We start from the raw sequence: 6,559 nt of genomic DNA on the forward strand, positions 1-6,559 counted from the left end.
CCTTCTCTTGGAGCAAATTATTTCTTCTACTTTCACAGCTGATTCAGAATTCTATGGGCCCAACGATGTGTCCTCAGTTCTTCATTTCGACAGTCCGGGCTTGTTACTACTCAAAGCACACGGGTATTTCCCTGGACATACATCCCTTGTCCATCTGCCCAGTGACAGGGCTTTAATGTATCGACGTGCACACATCGGGCGCTAGAACCGGAGGCTGTCCGCTCTGCTCTGTGGCTCCCCCTTCCCTTCAGGGTCTCCCGGGAGACAGTGACACTGTAGGGTGTGGGACAGGCACCAGGACCCTGCAGCCAGGAAGGCCTGGGTTCAAATCCCCGTACTGTTTTTACCACCGGGATAACTTTGGAAAGGAATTTCCACTTCTAAGCCTTGGTGTCCCCTCTGTAGAAAGGGGTTAATGGAAGCCCTGTCTTCAGGGCTGTTGGAATAGCATCGTGGTGGAATGTGCTTACTCATCAGTCACTGTTATCGTTAGCGCCATACGCGTGAGCCTTCTCTACAGGGAATAAAACTCTGGTCTCTTCCCCTCACTGTGCCAGCCAAAGGGAACGTACTCTTCACCACCCTTCAGGTTCAGAGCCGCGGCTTCTTTTTGTCCAGGAGTCTGCTTGGTGCTTGCGGCTGAGTTCCTCCAACGTCCTTGTCAACACGGCCTCCTGACAGTGGTTCTCTCCAGAAACCAAGTGCGCTGGTGTTGTGCTTTTTCTTATTAACCATGAAATCAGACAATGTTTGAGCCGTTGATATCATGTTGGTATTATGTCTTTAAAAGCGATGCTTACTTTTTTTTTTTTTTTTGAGATGGACTTTCGCTCTTGTTGCCCAGGCTGGAATGCAATGGGGTGATTTCCGCTCACCGCAACCTCCGCCTCCTGGGTTCAAGTGATTCTCCTGCCTCAGCCTCCCTAGTAGCTGGGATTACAGGTGCCTGTCACAATGCTCGTCTAATTTTGTATTTTTAGTAGAGATCGCGTTTCTCCATGTTGGCCAGGCTGGTCTCAAACTCCAGACCTCAGGTGACCAGCCTGCCTCGGCCTCCCAAAGTGCTGGGATTACAGGCATGAGCCCCCGCGCCCAGCCAGCGATGCTTACTTTTATTAGAACATGTTAGCTGGCGTCTGAGTGTCACAGGGATGCTGTGTGACAGCCAGCCCGGGGCTTGAGTCCCAGCTCAGCTCTGCTTCTCAATTCTCATTCCGTCCTTGTTCTCTGGCGTCCTGCGGGAGAGGCTGTTGCTGGATGTTGTCTCTTCTTTAGTAGCTGTCAAAAGAGATTCATGAAAAAAGCGAGTAGGTAAATGACTCAACTACCTTACTGACCTGTAACCCTAGGAAATAAGCTGGGATGGCTGGGGGCACAGGATCCTCTAAAGGAGACCCCAGGGACCCAGGCGCGTGTGTATAAAATCAGCCAACCACAAATCAATCTGTAACAGGCAAGAAGATCTAAGGAAATGTTCTCTTTTCCTTTTTTTTTTTTTTTTTTGAGACAGAGTCTAGCTCTGCCGCCCAGGCTGGAGTGCAGTGGCTGGATCTCAGCTCACTGTAAGCTCTGCCTCCCGAGTTTACGCCATTCTCCTGCCTCAGTCTCCCGAGTAGCTGGGACTACAGGCGCCCGCCACCTCGCCTGGCTAGTTTTTTGTATTTTTGTATTTTTTTTTTTTAGTAGAGACGGGGTTTCACTGCGTTAGCCAGGATGGTCTCGATCTCCTGACCTCGTGATCCACCCGTCTCGGCCTCCCAAAGTGCTGGGATTACAGGCTTGAGCCATCGCGCCTGGCCCTCTTTTCTTTTTTTAAGAAGAACACTGGGAAAGCCATGCACATGGCAAAACAGTGATGGAGGGGCTGATAAATGGGGTGATCAGAGGGACTGATAAGTGGTGTGATCAGAGGGGTTGATAAATGGTACCACCGGAGGGGCTGATAAACGCTGCACAATGTTGCCTGTTGTTCTGCGTTGTTGCTGTTTCTCAGAAAGTGCCCTCAGACAGTGACACTCAGAGCCCTCTTCACTGCAGGCCACAGGTGTCTCCCTGGAGAACTGCGGAGGGGCCTCTACAGCACAGACCCTGCCTGTGTCATGGGCATACAGAAGAATCCATGCAGGTTTCCCAACGGGCAGGATCCTGATGAGGGGCCAGTTCTTCTGAAGCAGGAGCAGCTGACTGTGTAGGGAGACTGCTGACCGTCCGGCCCCGGTGTCTTCAGCAGCCACGGTTGCCTTAAGCAGGCATAAAGAAGAAATACCTGCAAAAGTGGGACTCCTTGTGCAAGAACCCACATTTGCAAATGGGGCAGGTCCACCCCAGAAGGGTGCTGAGCAAGTTTAGATGTCTGGGACTGGCCTGTCCTGCTGTCCGAGGGGTCCTTTTTCAGGGCCAGGCTCAGTGGGGAGAGGACGCCGGGTGGGCTGCCTGTGCTGGTGGGCCAGTGACGGGTGAGCTGCCTGCACAGTGGGCCGGTGCAGCCCCCAAGCGGACAGCCTGCCCGTTGGAACCAAGAGTCATTTAATTTGTTTAAAGCCCAAGTGTAAAGAGACATGGCAACTTTAATGCTGAGGGGCCCAGAGTTCTTCAGAAGACGCATCCAGAAACAATTTCCTTCCTTAAAACTGAATTCTGCCTTACAATAGGAAACTCGGTAAAATCTGTGAGCAGAAGACTTGCAAACTTTTACTCTCAACATCTTTGAATGGCCATTTCTCCTTTTGGTCCACCTCTCAAGCTGCACTGCACATGATAACGTTTCTAATGCTCCAACTTAATCTTTTTCTCAGAATCTTTTCATTTGCTGATATTTTGGTTTCCTGTTTTTTCTCAGTAATAAAGTTTCTAGTGAGAAGGTTCAGCAGAGAATGGGCCGTGCGGCCTTGCTGCTGTCTCCCTGGCGTTGCCAGCTCTGTCAGTTGGCTGTGGAGCCCTCGGCATCTTCCGCGACCCACTCCTTTCTTGTATACTTGGGTCACGGTTGGTTCTGGGTCATCAGACCGTTCCGTCACTGCTGTGAGCATCATGATGGGCCCTGGCAGACTTCCCTCTAGATCCCCCCGGCTGCCTCCGTCTGACCAGCAAACGTGGGAGGGCTGCTTGGGGAAGCAGGCAGGAGTGAGGCCACGGATCAGGAGGAGACGCAGCCCCGAGGAGGAAGAAGAGGAAGGTGTCACTTGAGAGGGCCCAAAGAGTCTGCCCTGCCGGGGCACCGAGGTCAAAGGGCATCTTGAGTATGGGAAAGGACGTGCCTGCCGCTCCCCAGGGCACCTTGGTGGCATCCGCAGAGGGAAGGCAGCCCCAGCAGCCCCCTGCGGTGACAGCAAACAGCCAGGCGGCCAGGAAGGCCCCTGCGGTGACAGCCCCGGGTCACAGGGTCAGAAGCGGCCCACCAAGACCTGGGGCCTGGCAGCCCGGCTCCTGGTCCTCCCTGGTGTAGATGATCGACCCACATGGCAAGACCAGGAGCGTTCCAGGGTCCCTTGGACATGCGTGATGTGCCACAGGCCTGTATGGCGTCCCGCCCGCTGGCCAAGCACCTGGCATTGCCACTCGGAGTTGAAGAAGGGCAGCCTCACCTGGGAGAGGCGTTCCTTGAATCCCGCACCTCACATGAGGATTCCAGAAGCATCTTGCCAAGCAGAGCATCTTTCCTAGCTACGTCAGGGGAAACACCCATCACCCTTCCTGCTCACCCAAGAGCCCCAAGAGGGGTCGTCTTCAGGTACCAGGGCTTCCCCTTCCCCCAGCCTTCCAAAATGTTCTCCAGGACTCCCCTTCTCCAAAGTTTCCAGAATGTTCTCCGGGGCTCCCCATTTTCTATGTCATCTAGAATGTTCTCCAGGGCTCCCCCTTCTCCAGACCTTCCAGAATGTTCTCCAGGGCTCCCCCTTCTCCAAACTTTCCAGAACATTATCCAGGGCTCCCCCTTCTCTGGGTCATTCAGAACATTCTCCAGGGCACAGCGGGGTGGAAGCAGCTCCCACCTTGGCCCAGGAGCCCAAGTGTTGCCCCAGCCTGGGGGGTAACCCTCTCCCCTGGGTGGGCTTTTGGGCTGCCTCAGGACATGTGGGTTGCCTCATTTCCTCCCCTGCTCCCAGGCCCACCTGCCCATGTGGACTCTCCACGCTCTTTGACCCCAAGGAAAAAGGTCAAATGCCATGTTCTCTGCTGCCTTCTTGAGGGACACTTCAGATCTGGCTGAGGGAACCATGCCAGGTGAGGTCAAAGGGCATGACTTCTTCTAAGGCAGAAAATCCACCTGTGGAGGGTACAGGTGTGGTGTCAGCCCTGAGTGAGCTGCCTGCAAAGCAGGGACCTTTCCCAGCTTCCAGTGCCAACAAAACCACACTGCACAGCCACTGGGAGGTGAGGCCAGGCTGGGCTCCACGACCTCTGTCCATCCGTGGACAGCAGCACACCCCAGCCCAGGATGAGATGCAGGGAGGACGCAGCCCCCAACGCAGGCCGCCGTGGGATCTGCCAGGTCTCAGCAGGTCAGTGACCGCTCCAGGCAGAGTCTTCCTCCTGGGTGATGCAGCTTTGAAACACCTGCCTTCAGCCGCCGTCTCTTTCCTCATTCTGCGTAAATATTCAATTTCGTATCAATTTAGCATTGGTGATTATGTACCATTTATCTTAAAGAGAACCTCTGAAGTTATCTAAGGCCCTGGCCCTGTGAAATGTGGACCAGAGTGGGAGTGGATCGTGGGGAGCTGCCACCTTCTCCCAGAGTCCCTGCGGCATTCAAGGATGACAGCCCAGGGCGTCTTCTGCAGAGGCGGGGGGAGACAGTTTCTGAGGGCAGCAGGGCAGGGTGCTGATGGAGCCTGCCAGTCTCAGCCATGGACCCGTGGGGTCACCTTCCCGAGGCCAGCACCTCCGCTCTCCAGCCACGTGGCCATAGGCCGACTGCTGACTTCTTGGGTCCTTGGTGTTCTCATTTGGAAAATGGGACATAAGAGCTGCTTCGTGGGGTCATGGGAATGTCAGAAGCCCCTGCCCAGCGTGTGGCACTAAGTGTGGGGGGCTTTCTCCCCCTGCTCCTGGGCCTGAGTGCTGTCAGGAGTGTGACCAGCACCCCGTCCGTTTTGTCCCACATCCTCCACCCCTAGCTACGGCGATGGTCATCCTGTCCCCGTGGGCTCAAGATGGCCTTGGGTTTGCTTTTAACTTGAGTGTGCCTCTTCCCAGGTAAGAACACGGCTACACAGAAAACGCCGGCTCCTGGAGAGAACCTTCGACCTCTGACCTCTGCTCTGTTCCTGCCCCAGGGCCTTTGCCCCTGCTGCCCCTCCCACAAAAGGTTCTCAAGGCTCGTGGACTCCCACTGTCCTTGCTAAGACCAGCTCTGGCTCCACCCCACCCTGTAGGCTCCCTGTCTTTTCCTTGGGGTCAAGCTGTTTCTGTCCCCACTAGAAATGGGCCCTGTGCAGGCAGGGATGGGGGCTCAGTGGGTACATGGCGTGGTCATCCCTCCGCAAATGTCAATGGAGACAATGAGCTCAGTGTTAATAACATGAGTTCTTTCTTTAGAAGTCTGCACGACGGCCCCATCTTGTGCCTCTTCCTTACCAGCTGGAATGGGAGTCTCATCGCTACACCCAGGAGAACATCATGAGAACTGGGGCTGAGGAGCACAGCTGGGGGTGGACACGCAGCACAGTCACTGCCCAGGTCATGGTGGGTTGTGGCCCTGGGGAGCAAAGGTTCCCTCTGCAAAGCCATCCAGGCTGTCCTTGCCCAGCCCCAGGCCCTCTCATTCACTTGTTTGCGGCGCCCACTGTGCCTGTCTGTCTGCATCCCCTGCTAGAGAGCAGTCCCCCTGAGGGCAGGGCCCGGCCGTTAGGAGATACTCATCCAGTGCTACTGAATGTCGGGTTAGAAAGTGAATGAGTTGGCTGGGCGCGGTGGCTCAAGCCTGTAATCCCAGCACTTTGGGAGGCCGAGACGGGTGGATCACGAGGTCAGGAGATCGAGACCATCCTGGCTACACGGTGAAACCCCGTCTCTACTAAAAAATACAAAAAAACTAGCCGGGCGAGGTGGCGGGCGCCTGTAGTCCCAGCTACTTGGGAGGCTGAGGCAGGAGAACGGTGTAAACCCGGGAGGCGGAGTTTGCAGTGAGCCGAGATCGCGCCACTGCACTCCAGCCCGGGCGACAGAGCGAGACTCCTTCTCAAAAAAAAAAAAAAAGAAAGTGAGTGAGTCTGTCCGGGTGATAAGGAGCTTTGGCAATAGAAACGGCCATGTTTGCACAACATTGTGAATGCCACTGACGGGTAACTCAAAGACGGCTCAAATGGCAAATTTTATGTTACACATATTTGATATTCCATAGTTCATAAAAACCCAAAGGAAGGAGTGACTAAATGTGAAAAGTATAAATCTTAAAGTTAAAAACTAGAAGGTTTTCTTAATGCCTGAGATAGAAAAGGATTTCTTAATAACTAAAAGCATAGAGAAAAACATTGGCAAATTTAAACAACGCAACACTGTTAAAGTCACCATAAACCAAAGGAAAATAAAAACTGTGAACTGGACAAACAGTAGT

The 6,559-nt window shown here is 54.1% G+C and overlaps 1 long non-coding RNA gene across 2 annotated transcripts in view; it reads left to right on the forward strand.

The window, feature by feature from the left end:
• LOC115896445 overlaps nucleotides 1-5,956 on the forward strand; it is a 30,174-nt gene extending 24,218 nt beyond the window's left edge. Inside the window, exons 2-3 of one of the 2 annotated variants that reach the window (XR_004056322.1) lie at nucleotides 2,038-4,502; nucleotides 5,200-5,956. This is a non-coding gene — a long non-coding RNA (uncharacterized LOC115896445). Of the gene's footprint in view, nucleotides 1-2,037 lie in introns of both variants that reach the window. The other variant, XR_004056321.1, reaches the window with a different exon arrangement.
• Nucleotides 5,957-6,559: the final 603 nt, after the last annotated feature.

The sequence above is a fragment of the Rhinopithecus roxellana genome, chromosome 3, assembly GCF_007565055.1.
Source record: "Rhinopithecus roxellana isolate Shanxi Qingling chromosome 3, ASM756505v1, whole genome shotgun sequence".
NCBI lineage: Eukaryota > Metazoa > Chordata > Mammalia > Primates > Cercopithecidae > Rhinopithecus > Rhinopithecus roxellana.